This window comes from Dermacentor andersoni, chromosome 8, assembly GCF_023375885.2.
Source record: "Dermacentor andersoni chromosome 8, qqDerAnde1_hic_scaffold, whole genome shotgun sequence".
Taxonomy (NCBI): Eukaryota; Metazoa; Arthropoda; class Arachnida; order Ixodida; family Ixodidae; genus Dermacentor; species Dermacentor andersoni.
This window is the reverse complement of record NC_092821.1, coordinates 73,555,112-73,568,240: the sequence shown is the minus strand read 5'-3', so window position 1 is coordinate 73,568,240 and position 13,129 is coordinate 73,555,112. Positions and strand designations below refer to the sequence as shown.

At 50.5% G+C, this 13,129-nt stretch overlaps 1 protein-coding gene across 1 annotated transcript in view; it reads right to left on the bottom strand.

The window, feature by feature from the left end:
- Positions 1 to 13,129, bottom strand: part of fng (Fringe glycosyltransferase) — a 105,513-nt gene that overhangs the window by 87,659 nt on the left and 4,725 nt on the right. The window lies entirely within an intron of this gene.

Here is a 13,129-nt window from a genome sequence, read left to right as displayed (position 1 = left end):
GCCAGGTCAACGACTACGGGCAAAACCGGCGAGCTGAATAAATCTACGGGTGCTTGAAAGTCGCGCTACAGCGCACTCCGCGATATGAGACAACAACAACAACAAAAAAGAGGTGTATGCGATAGAGACAGCTACGGCCGTGCAACAAAGTGGACAGGTGGCACCTTATCTCCATCGCCAATGGCAAGTGAGGTCAATACGGACACAATAAAAACCCAGATAAGGAGGGAAGGAGGAAGAACAGGCGGCTGCGGTTTTGACCATACGCTATGCCTCGCCAGTACCATGCAGTGCAGTAGACTCTGGCATTGTATACGCCTCGACCGATCAACGCGAGAAGTTTGCTTGCAGTGATGTCTATATAATGAGCTTAGATTGAAATCAAAAGGAGAGGAACTAGAAGAACACGGAAACTTTCCCTCTCATGGTTGCAAGAATAGGCGAGGGTCGCGTTGGACGTCGCAAATAATTCCGGAAAGAACTGCCACAAACGTGAATTGCAAAGATTTTCATGTTCTGCGCAATCTCGTTGCGCTTCCCACAGCCTTTCGAACAGACTATGGAGATCACACTATCGCTGAAATGATGAGACTACCGCTATTTGTTAGCTCAATCTAGACGAAATTACCGAGCACTCCGCAGTCATTTGCCGTGACTGCGCGCGGGAATGTGTCCTTAAACAGCCTTTAAAGACAAGGCCACCGAGTCATTACTGACAAACTCTGAGGCTATGAAAGACAGCTTCGTGTCGCATCTCCGTCCGAGTCGTTTGTAACCAGCTAAAGCACGTCATTAGTTCGAGCGCTGTGTTCAATGTCGGCGCGCCTTTTGTTTTGAAGCGAATAAATCGTCTTTGCTGCACTTAAACGCGCTCGTGCCGCCATCCGAACGCGCCCCCCTCCAGCCGTTCCAATTCGCGTTGACTAACGACTTCGGGAGCAGCGAAGAGGGTCAAAGATGCGCCTTAATTTGGCTGACTCAGCCTCTCCTGAATCTGCGAGCTCAAAGATGTGCCTTAATTTGGCTGACTCAACCTCTCCTGAATTTGCGAGCACGTGATGTTTGCGAGCACGTGATGTTTGCACCAGCTAAAGACAAATTTTTTTTTTTACTATCTCTCTCACTCCCAAGCTGTGAAACGCCATCTTTCCGAGTCCCTGAGTGCATTAAGCCTACGGTGACGCTGCACAGAACTGCACCGGAGTGAGCGTCTTCTCCGCCACTTCATCCGCTTTCCGCGACATCTCTTCCTCTGGACAGTCATTATCGCCGCGCAATCAGGTCCACTTAAGATTGCACGCCGCAAGCAGAGAGGGGGAAAGAGAGAAGGGTGGCTCCAAGCGTCCCCGCCGCCATTCGCCACAGTGGACAGCGCAAATGGCTCGGATGCTCCGGCTGCCTGCAGCACTTATCGCGGAAGGCCGGCGCGCGTTATTCTTGTTCCGCCTCCGAGTCGAGTGGACCGTCAAGGAAGGAGGGCCGCGACTGCGCATGCGCGAGCACTGTGCGTAACAGTAGGAGTCTTCGAACTACCGATGTGGAAGGACGATTGGCAGTAGAAAGCATACTGTAGTCGGAGGGGAGAGGGGGAGGGCACTTCAGACGCCATCTCGCTGCTTGCACTCCTAGCAAGAGAGCAGTGGTCCATGTGGAGCAGGCAGAAATAGCATCCCCGTCCAGAATACAATGGGGGCAGCATCCTTATCATCGAACGTCTAATTTCGCCTTTCCTTATCATTTACTCTGTATCACCACTGAAGAGTTATTTTAGATTGTAACGTGGAATCTATTCCATCCACTTCTTGGCCAATCCTGCCTACTGGGTTGCTGAACAACATTAGTTGCTGAACAACAACGTGAAGATCCCAGTCGGCGTTATCAGAAGACCGTCAGCTGTCTGGATTTGGAGTCGGTCCCACGAAATCTCAAAGTGTGCTACACTATTTGAAAGCCTCATCGTTCCACTTGACTTCCCAAAAGCGTGCCGTATCGTTTCACGACTGCGTCCGCATTTATTTGGAGGGGAAATATTGGTTACTAGTGAAGAAAACGAAGGCCGAAGTTCACTTTATGTGCATACACCACTTCAGGCTGTTTCCCGGGACCCTCTCAGTCATTTCATCTGCAGCACTAGAATAACGCGTACAACGAATCCCTCCGCAGCCACCCATGCATAGTTCGCATAAAGCGACAAACTAGCGTTTCCCGTGAAACTGTGTGTTCCGTCAAATCAAGTGGAGGTGCAACGCGCAGGAACGAGCACGCTGGGGTCCCAAACGACAAAACACAGCCCTCGCTAACAAAAACGAGAAAACGGAAACAAAGTAAAGCGAAGTGGGGGCCCGGATTTCTTAGAAACCCCTTGGGCGAAGGCGAGGGAAGGCCAGTCGACCATCCTGCAGCTACCGATCAAGAAAGAAAGAAAGACCTCCACCCAGAGCGATGGCAGCGAAAGGCGAGCACGTCTTGCCAGAGAACCGGGGGGGTACCCACAGGTTGTCCACTGCGAACTATCTACTGCATGAAGAAAAGACAAACGTCGGTAAATGAAGGCGGCAGAGAAGAAAGAAAGAGATACAAAAAGCGGTCCGTCCGTCCGCCACCACCGTGCAGCACGCAAGCTCGGTGCCCCGCCGGGGGCCGGTCTCCTCCGAGGCGGCGTAGAGGGGGGGGCGAGGGGCACCCGTGTCCTCCCCCCACCACGGCCGGTTGGCACTGCAGGCTCCTTGCTCCTCCTCGGTTCTTCGCTCCGGCACCGTCCAGGAAGCGGGCGGCGGTCACTAAGCAGTAGCCGCGAGGTGCTCGTGGCAAAACAAGCCTAGCGCGCGCGCGTGCTGGTTTACCCAAGAGAGAGCACGCTGGCTTCGAAGGAGTGCTCCAGCGCGAGAGGGGCATGACGAAGAAAAACTGCCGGAATTACGCGTCGTGCGCTGCGAAGCAGCCGAGTGAGGTGTCTCGCCTCCCCCCCCTCCCCCCGACCGGAGAGCACTCCGCTTCCCGCTGCTCGCGGCCGGTCAAGAAAAAAGAAAGAAAGAAGCAGACCTGCTGCACGGAGGTGGTTTATGTAGCTAGGTTAAGCGGATCAAGTAAAGCAGGCGTCGCGCTGGTGGGTGCATGTCTCCCAGCGCCACTGTCGCAAAGCCAAGCGCGCTGAAAAAGCCACTACGCGCTAGTCGTCAAGTGCGTAGTGCTAACATACCGGTACGGTAGCTATAAGTTGGGGCGTTTCGTTCCAAACCTAAACAAGTGGCTTCGTAGCTCCAGTTAAAGAATGCTTCACTGCAGTTTCGTTCGAGCCGATACTAAGCGCGTCACTAACTCCCTCGTTATGTAATGCCCGTAGGCATTACATAAGGTGGGGGAGGAGTACATTTGTGATTTACGTTAGCAAGAAAGGAACGCTTGTGCTGACGGCGTCGGCGATTGTTAGGAGGACCACAAAACGTTCTGAACTCCGCAGAACAGACTTTCAACCCGGCTAACGCATCGAGTGTACATAGCTGGAACGGAATGGGCTTTCTGGCCAAACAGGAATAACTGGATAATTTAGCTCGTGTGCGGGCTGCCTGCGGACCTAGACATCATCGCTAGCAACACTAGACCAGCTCACACCTTAGGAAGAAAAACGACGAGCTGCTTCGTGGGTTTCCGTGACACCTATAATTTATACACCGCCGTTCGTCTTTCCTTCACTGATAAACGGGCAGCTAAAGGGAAACACTAGATGCATTTATGCTGATCAAATATTATTTAAAAAGTAGATTCTCGCTAACTTCCCTGCGACCGCTCGGTTATATAACGAGGAAAAAAAATTAAAGTCGACGTTCCATATTTTTCAAATTTCGCGCCGTAACTCGAGCGTCCGAATAGCAGTGTGACGTCACGTGTTTCAAAATATTTTGCTCGTATTTCGACCGTTCTGACTCATCAAATGTATTTGAAGCTTGTTAAAATCATTCGTCGGCTCTTTCAGTATGCCGTGAAGGCCGTCTTTACGGGCAAGAAATGAACCATATGGGCCTTATAGATGACGCCGTCAAAATATCCGCGACGTCCCGGGAAGCTGGTGCGGGAACTTCGAGGCGGCGTCGCCACTCATCTCACAAGTTTTTTTTTAAATCTTGCCTGGCTTATCGTGGCTACTACTTTTCACGGTATAAGCAACGTCGTAGGTAAGGAATAATAGGCTGGCGGACTAGTCTGGCACTGCATGACGTGAGGTATACACGGTGCAAAGACACACCCGTTGTGTAGTCGCCACCGTGCACTGTGTATACGCCAGGTCAAATAAAAGTATATGTAACCGCGCGTCCTCTCGAAATCGGTGCTTGTCCTTGTATGTCCTTCATTTTTTTGTTTGTCTTCGTTCAAGAAGTCGCGCGGTTGTACTTTGAATCGTGGGTAAGAGCGCTTTACCTTTGTTGTTGTAGCAGCGTATTGCTGATACAACTCGGCTAATTTTTCTGTTTTAGCGTTCCTTTAAGGGCCAGACAGCAGACGATATTATAGCGTATAGCGATGCTCTCGTTTAGCATAACAGCGTTAATGAACGCTGAACTTGGTAGCACCTGGTGCTACCGTGCCCGGCTATTTATGTAATAATACTTATAGACACATTTATACGACCACTGCCGACCGTGGGACAGGTCACGGGGGCCGTTCCGCTCCAGCGATCTTCAGGACCGGGCGGTGGCCGCTATTTGGAGAGAGAGATTGCCAAGGGTAATTGCCGCCGCTCGAAAGTAGTGCCAAGAGCGCATGCCTGGCCGCGGGTCGTCTTTTAACAAAGTGCCAGGCAGGTTAGGGGGGTACTCTGGGGGGCAAGTAGACAACGTTGGCGTTTTTGTTTTGTTTCTTGAGTCTCTTCGAAGCTCATGTTTTAGAGCCAACCTCATCATCGCTCTCTTTTCCCTCTCGAAGTCTGAGGTCGAAAAATGGCAGATGCACCATGCATGCGTTTTTTTTTTTTTTGCATATGACTAAGTCGACGCGATACCTTTTTGCTGATACTTATCTACTGGCATCATGAAACATGGTTTATAGTGCTAAGGAAGAGGAAACAGGAATGAACAGGTGAGACAAAACGGGCATCGTGCTAATCCTTACTTACATTGCCGTTCCTATTGAACCTTTTCTAAATTCCTTCCATTCTAAATTGTTCAATGAATCTTCCTTCTTTTAGTTCTTTGAAAGTATAATCACCCATTTATCTATTCTCGCTTCTCTACTACACGCTGCTCTTTTATTTGTAGTTCTCCCTTTTCAAGTTCTTTGCTTCGTTTTTTTCTAAATTCATTAACTGTGCGTATCATTTCGTATCTAATGCATTTTGTTTTCGAAGACAGTACAGAAGTACTCCTTCGATTTGTACTTCGTTCTTGTTGGAATGCTTGTGCCTTCTGCATTTACTTTAATTTTCTTTTCCATCCTCAAATTATAAAACATGTGCGCTGTTTTTAATTAAGGGCACGGCAACAAACAGTTCATTCAATTCGAGAACGCTATGCAAGAACTACGGGCCCCTCTGAGCTCCCCCCCCCCCATAAAAAAAAAAGAAAGGAAGGATACCGCACGGAGCCGCCTCCCTCGTTGCCCGAAGGAGGCGGCTCAATGTTGTCAACTACGCACAAAGCCGCAGACACGGCCACGTGGGCTCGCCGAACAATCGCAAATTACGGGGCCGCACGTCGCGGGAACGGCCAGAGGAGAGAGAGAGAGAGAATAAACTTTATTGTACGAAGGAACTCCGCGTGGTTAATCTCGAGTGGAGCCCTCTTGTAGAGCCCCACTGGCCGTAGGAACGGCGTCGCCCTTGAAGAGCGCGGACGCATACGCTTTCGGGATAAGCTTCTGCCGCGGCGATAAGCGATAAGGACGCCAGACAGCGCGTCCTCTACACACGCAATCTCGCCGCCTTGGCGACACGGTCGAGGACAGCGCCTGGCAAAGAACAAGGCAGCCCCGTTTCGGCGCCACCGCAACTGACGAGAGGGGGGACCACTGCGCCTGTGTAGGACCGATTAATGCAAGCGCGTGAGCGACAAAAGCGGAAGCGAGCTTTTCCGAAATAAACGAAGTCTACGCTACTACAGAGTACAGACGTTCACTTAAAATCTCCGCTTTGCATTTCTCCAGCGCAAGAAGGTCGATCGTTGGCGGAGAAAACGACGGTCAGGGCATTATTTCGCCCTTCAATATCGGCGCCAGCGACGTCGGAGTGACATTACGAGTTTTCGGAGTTTCATTTCGTGTGGTGGGCCTTTCTTACGCCCACTGAATGTTCCCGAAGAAGCTTCTTGCATTCTAGTGCACTGTAAGCATTCTTCAATGGCAAACAACAACAGCAGGAACGAAATTGCTGGTTTATAAAGAGCGATTCTGGATTTCGCGGTCAAATGTATATTTTTCGTATACGTATTGCGAAAGGCACTGCAGCGACGACCACTACAAGGAATGTATATACCTGTACAGCAAACAGACATCCCCGACGGTTTATTTGTTGGTTTACAATGAGTATACGTATAGCCGTTGCTGAGACGCGGATGGGAAGCCCCAGCGGACACCACAAAAGACAGTGCTGGAGAACATGGACTTCACAGTAGATGCAATACAACCCTCCCGAAGAATAAAAAAAAAGAACAAATCGGGAGATACGCCTAGTGGGCCGGACGGCCGAACAATTTGACAAGCTGGACAAGCATGACTCTGCAGTCGCACATTCAGCCGTACGAACCACTGGGAAGAAAATTTGCGACTTCTTTCACAGAGCATCTCCCAAATTTATGTTAGACAAGGATCTTAATTTGCTGAACGTGCTCTTATCCAGCTTCGTTTAGAAATGGGGGGGGGGGAGGATTGATTGTATTCTCATAGTAGACGCCGTGAAATTTCATGACGTCACGGGCGCAGCTAGTGCGGAGATCTCTCGACGGCGTCACCACAGGCTTTTCAATTTCCCATCCTTCCCAGCCTACGAAACCTCCGCTGCTCATAATGAAGTTGACATATTGTGTAATTGAAATCCCAATTTATATTTAGCGTCACTTTGGAGACGCTCGCTGCGATACCACCTTTCTATATAAAAAATTGTTTTCTACAGCAGACAGGCAGGGAGGGGCCCAAGACGCAGTATTTCCTCCCGTTTCGGCAAGTGCCCCTTCCCCTCTGACACCTCGGGCATCCTCCTCTCAGCTCACTCTCGGCTGCTTCTGGCTTACGTCAACCTTCGAGGGGCCCTCTGTCCGTAGTATTATTCTCTCTAGAGCTTCAAACAGACCCCTGCTATCTCCCGGGTGGACGTTTTCTTCGTATTTTTCTTGGCAACCTTCTCATCGTTCGTCCGAACGAGAGCGGCATGGCATACCACCGCGATCGTTACACGACAACGCTCGAGTGCCGTGCTAGAGTCGGGCGTCACACGAGCGCTTCAACGAGGAAAACCACGCTAAAAGTGGCGCCAAGAATGAGAAACAGCCGTTGGCGCATGGCAAGCGTGTGATATGGCCTAAGAGCAAGTCCGCGACTTATGCTAGCGAGCGTATGGACACGAGTGCCAGGCCCGTCGCCACACTCCTAAGTGCCCCTCCGAGCAAGATACTCTCGTCGTCCCGAAGTAAGGAAACGAAAGAAATTAAACGAGATAGGCGAACGACTTTTTTTTTTCTTTTTCTCAAGCGTGCGCGCGCACCCTCCTCCGCATGGGGCGTCAGCCCACGCTACAGCGCATTTGTGCGCCGGTTGGGTCCCAATATTTCTTTCTTTCTTTCGCGACGACTTGTGCTCCGTCATCGGAAGAGAAAGACGCTCACACTACGTTGAAACCACAGCCGGCTCCGCACTTAATACGACTAGAACTGATTAAGTCCCCACGAATGTAGCTAGCTGCGGTGCGACAAAGTCGGAATCGAAAGCTTCGATTTGGTAAGCTTGTGCCACATTAATTCGGAAGAAACTGATGAATCAAATCGAAACCTTAGGAATCTCTGCACGAAAGCAAGCTACATACGCGGTTGCCTGTTTCCACTACGTAGGCACTTTCAAATTCCCCGTTTTCCCCAGTTTTCCCCAGGCTCTGTGAAACGTTGTTTGGCAGTTTACGACACCGGAGCCGCAGAACTCGCTTGCACCGAAGTTCGGCAACGATTCCTAGAGCCGTACTCTTTCACGCTGCTCCTCTCCCCAGCGTGTCGAATTACCCGCCCGCAAACGTCGCGCGCAAAAGAGCGCATTTCAGTTAACCGCGCGGCGCGCGCGTACCCCTCGCTCGATGCGACACGCTCGCAGAAGCAGGGACGCCCACTTTCTTTTCCCACGCCGGTTCCCGGGGGAGCACCGTTCATTGCCGCGCCATTAACGCGCGTTGACACACGCACATTGAATAACAGCCACCCACACAGCCCACCCCCCCGCCAAGCATGGAACCAACCCGCCTGTAAAGTCAGTCAAACTGACTGCCCGCCCCCCTCTCCCCAAGAACCTCCTTCCTGCCTCTCCTCCCCCAATCCCCCTGCGCGGATCATCACCCCTCAGCGACAGCCCCTCATCTCCCCCCCCTCCACACACACTTCCACGCGCACGCAGCAGCGAGCGCAAATTACGCCTTTATTCAATTTCAAAGCCAGAATTCGCACGAGCGTGCAGCTTATACACGGTCACCCCGCTGCGACAACTGTAAGCGAGCGGGAAACACCGCGAAATCGGTTCCCATCAGCCAACGGTGGCAAAAATGACTTTCGGGCGGCGGGGGTGTTCCCCCCGGCCTGTGCTAGTCGGCAGGTTTTAATGACCACTGAACACGACGGATAGAACTAAATTTGTCAAGCCGCGCTAGCGCTCCACCTCCACCCCACGGGACTTCCCACACCACTAGCAAAAAAAAAAAAAAAAAAAAAAAAAAAAAAAAAAACCACGAGAGAAGGCACAGGACGAGGCAACTCGAGTTGACAGCGCAAAAAAGACAGTGCATAGCGGACTAGGTTGACGGGCTGCAAACACAGTGCATCGTTTTCGCAGTGCGTCGACCACTGATAGCATTACCATCGAGTGTCCCAAACATATATCCCGCACCCAGAGCATGCTCGCTACAAAGTACGCTCGAGGTTGTTAATGGCAACAAACAGCAAGAACAGAGGAAGGCGACAAAGCGCAGAGTTGAATGTCATAAGACACGATGACAACCTCGCACGTTTAGTTCTTTTACTTTCGCTCTCTCTTGTTTGCTCCTGGATGGATGGATGGGTGTTATGAGCATCCCCTTTGGAATGGGGCGGTGGGTTGCGCCACCAAACTCTTGCTATTATACTGCCTAATGTCCTACCTAGGTTAAAAAAGAAGAACCCATAACCAAATGGTCTGACTCCCTACTGCGAACTTTGTTTTTGTGCGTCTCGGTTTTTTGCCGTTCCCTTACTTTCCTTGCACCAATCTTCCAATCGCCTCTTACTAATCTCCTATTGCGGGCGTGTTTACTTTCCCCCTGCTCTTGCTGAACCCAAGGGCTTCAAGGAGGCCAGAGGTGCCTAAATGGACCGCTGGGCAGCGATATTCACATTCTAATAAAACAAGCTCCATCGTTTCCCTAGCTTTACCGCAGGATGCGGTAAAGCTAGGGAAACGATGCGGAAGCGCATGCGGATCATACTGACTCTACAGCTTTCATTCGCGAGCATTGAGAGGTCGCGTGACGCTGTGAGAAAAGAAAGCTGCTAGCAAATTTCGAGCCCACGTGAAATTTGTCTCAAGTGAACGAGGCACACTGAGGCAAAAATTAACAACGCTGTGCGTGCGGCGAAAATTTGGGCAGGTTTCACGCAATCTCACCGTAGGAAATATTTAACATAGTGTTGCTGGCCTCTGCTAGTCCACTTGGTATAAAAAGATAATTATGATCAGCCGCTGGAACAAAAGTATGCAAGACACCGCTGGCGGCGGCATCGTCCTCGTGGGTTCTTTGAGCACAACTTAAACGAGGTGGAGTAGAGATAGTTGACTGTGCACATGATCACTAAGAAGAAAAAAAAAATGGATAAGAAACGTTACTCCCGAGTATAACGATGAATATTTTGCGGAGTACTGCACAAGAAAACAAGCTATCAATGGATACTAGTTGTCCCATACTTTGGCGCAGATGCTCTAAAGATTAGAAGCAGCGTCGTGAGTGTCTTTCTGTCATGTCTTTTGAACTGAACTTTGTGTTACGATGAATTACTAACACGCCCAAGCCTCTACGCCCATGTCAAGATATGAAGCGCGCGTCACATGCAATCGGATATCGTGAACATAAATCAAAATTTGACACGCCCAATTGCGAACTACGCGAAGAACTCGGTTCCTCAAAAGACAAGAGGTTCACAGGAACAGGGAGAGTTGACGAGATCTACAGTGGAAGAACAAGAGCTATATGCTCAACGTTTCCGCGACTTCGTCGGTCGCAACTGTCGTTGCAGCAAGGCTAAGTGGTAGGCGACCCACCAAGACGAAAACCAGCGAAGTAAACGCGTACACAAAATACAAGAAGTACACGGGAGGAATGCTGGTCTAGCCTGCGCCAAGCATGGCGCCAGCGGCTGGCGAGACCTTGCGGGTTTACGTAAACAATAAAGTTCGCTTGTTAGTCCCGCATTCGTCCCGCGTGCTCCTTGCACCTTGTGTATGCGTTTCGTTCGCTCGTTTTCGTCTTCGCTGACAACCATCGTGGCACCGATGAAGACAGCTCCCATTGTAGAAACGTTCGCTCACGAGTCCTCTCTTGTTCGACCACTGCTTTCACGTGTAGCCTTACAGCAACACAGTCCGGCCTCCGAGAGAAAGCTGGTTCAACTCACTCGGCGTCATCCTACGACCCACTAGAGTTCTCCTGCAAAGCGACGGGGGCTTTACTCGCCCGCGCGGGTCGTTGGCTCCCAAGGGGAGAAACACCGCTACACAACAACAGCCCGTCCCCCGCTACACCACCTCAGTGTGCATCACAATGCCGCACGTGTCGCCGGGGCATGTGCGCTGGCGCTCGTTCAACAAAGGCGAGACCCACCGCGCGCGAGCACGTTCTTTCCTGGGGTGAAAGGAGAGAGCGGCGTCCCGTCTCGAAGCGGGGAGTTTAGCGCCGAGGTCGGGCCACTCGGAACGACGCAGATGGTGCGGCAGCACGGGTTGTCTACCAACAGGAACAATGCCGCGATGCCACCCCACCAAGGCAGCGACCTTCTCCGCCCCCCTCCACCTCACCTCCTTACATTCCACGAAAAAGGTCGCACGATGACCTCTCCGTGATGAACACAGAACAGTGTGGTGCTAGTTATCACTGGGCGTTGTTTAGTTCGAAATACCAATGAATCGAGCTCGGCTTGGCTCTTCTGTAAACGCATTACAGTTCACGGAGCACCTGGAACAGAGACGTGTCCACAATCGCTAGTGGAAGCTACAGCACACATATTGCAACGGCCATGCCCTACCTGCTACTCTTGCAAAGGCGTCAGCAGTAACATTATCGTACAGTAGACGCCTTCCACCTTCTGATAGAACAATGGCGCGACACAGAACAACATTTTTTAACGCCTTGAGGTGGAAGAAAGCGTCACAAGATGACGCTGCCATCGACGTCTCCGGCCGGTTTTCCATAGATTACCGTACATTTATGTTCTGTAACGTTCGGCGCCTAGCAATATACATCGCTTAGTTACACTTGAGGCGTGCTCGACTTTTGCTCGCACCATGGATGACTGACAGACGTCCAGCGAATAATCACGACATTGGCCTCAGCACTTCCGAACCATGGCACGAAGAAGTCTACCAGAATTGGTTTCATCACTCATGCTTCATGAGAAATACAGGATGCGACCTGATTTTGGGACTCAATAATATTTGGTGGTGAACTCGGTGCCGGCGTCAAGGCTCGAAGAGCATCAGATTTCTTTGCCTAACGTTTCCTGAACTTTCCTTAAACGTTGCCCAAGAGCCCTAACTTTGTACGAAAAAACCACGCGCACGAATCTTCAAGCTTCTGCAGGATTAGATGCGTACCAAAAGAGATAAAAAAAGAACATTTCTTTCACTATAGATTGCGCATAAGTTCCACATAGACATCGCTGCCTTTCAACGACGCCGCGAGCTTATCACCTGCACAATACAACGCGTAAGAAAACATTTCCTCGGTGAAGCCGCAACACCACACAAGCTCTCCACGACGCCAGTGAGCGCAACAGCTTCTGGTCAAGGCCAGTAAATAGTTAATCGGTAAACAAAGTTATTGCACTACATTAAGAAGCATAAAAGGACACATAGGTGCCGGATACCTTGTCGGCTGCAAGGGAGCCTCTCTATAGAGTAGAGACCCTCGGCAATCGCTGATAACTATAATCGAAGTCTTACTTATTCTGACGCGGCGTGCGGCTGAACAAGCGCCACCGTCTTCGACAAAAAAAAAAAGAAAAGCTTCCTTCAAAAAAGATTGCGTTGTTGACCTAGAGGTCGCCGGTTCGATTACCACCGCGGCGGCCAGGTACCGAAGGGCGCGAACTGAAAAAAAAAAAAAGCCCTTGTGTACTGAGATTTAGGTACACGTAAAAAACCTAAAGTGGTCAAAGTTAAGCCGGAGTGCCCAACTAGGGCGTGCCCCGTAATCAGACGTAGATTGTGGGGCGTAAAACGCTAGATGTTAATTTTTTTCTTTAGAAATGAAAGAAAAACCCCTGCCCACATGCCTAAAATACAGCCTCGCCTACAATGGAGTTTGTGCCCCCGAAATAAAATAAAAATAAAAAAGACACTGAACAACAATAGCAAGGACGTCGCGAGATTCAGGAAAAGCCGCTGCTCAAATTCGCAAAATGGGAAAGAAAGAAAACACGGAAGTTGAGACAAATGACAAGACTGACAAATAAGCGTGCACAGCACCCCTTCCCTCCCTTCCCTCGTTATTTTTTTTAATGCGCACGCTTTCTTCTTTTTTGCCCGTTTCGCCATAACCTCTCCGCGGTCACCCCTTAAGCAGACAAATGAAATAACCCAAATACTTTTCGCGTTTAGTCGGAGTCCCCTTTAACAGCGATTGCACACGAACTGAGGGGAGGGCGAAAACAACGCAAGAAAAAAGAAAATACAAAGCACGCGTCCATCGTGCGATAGGCCCAAC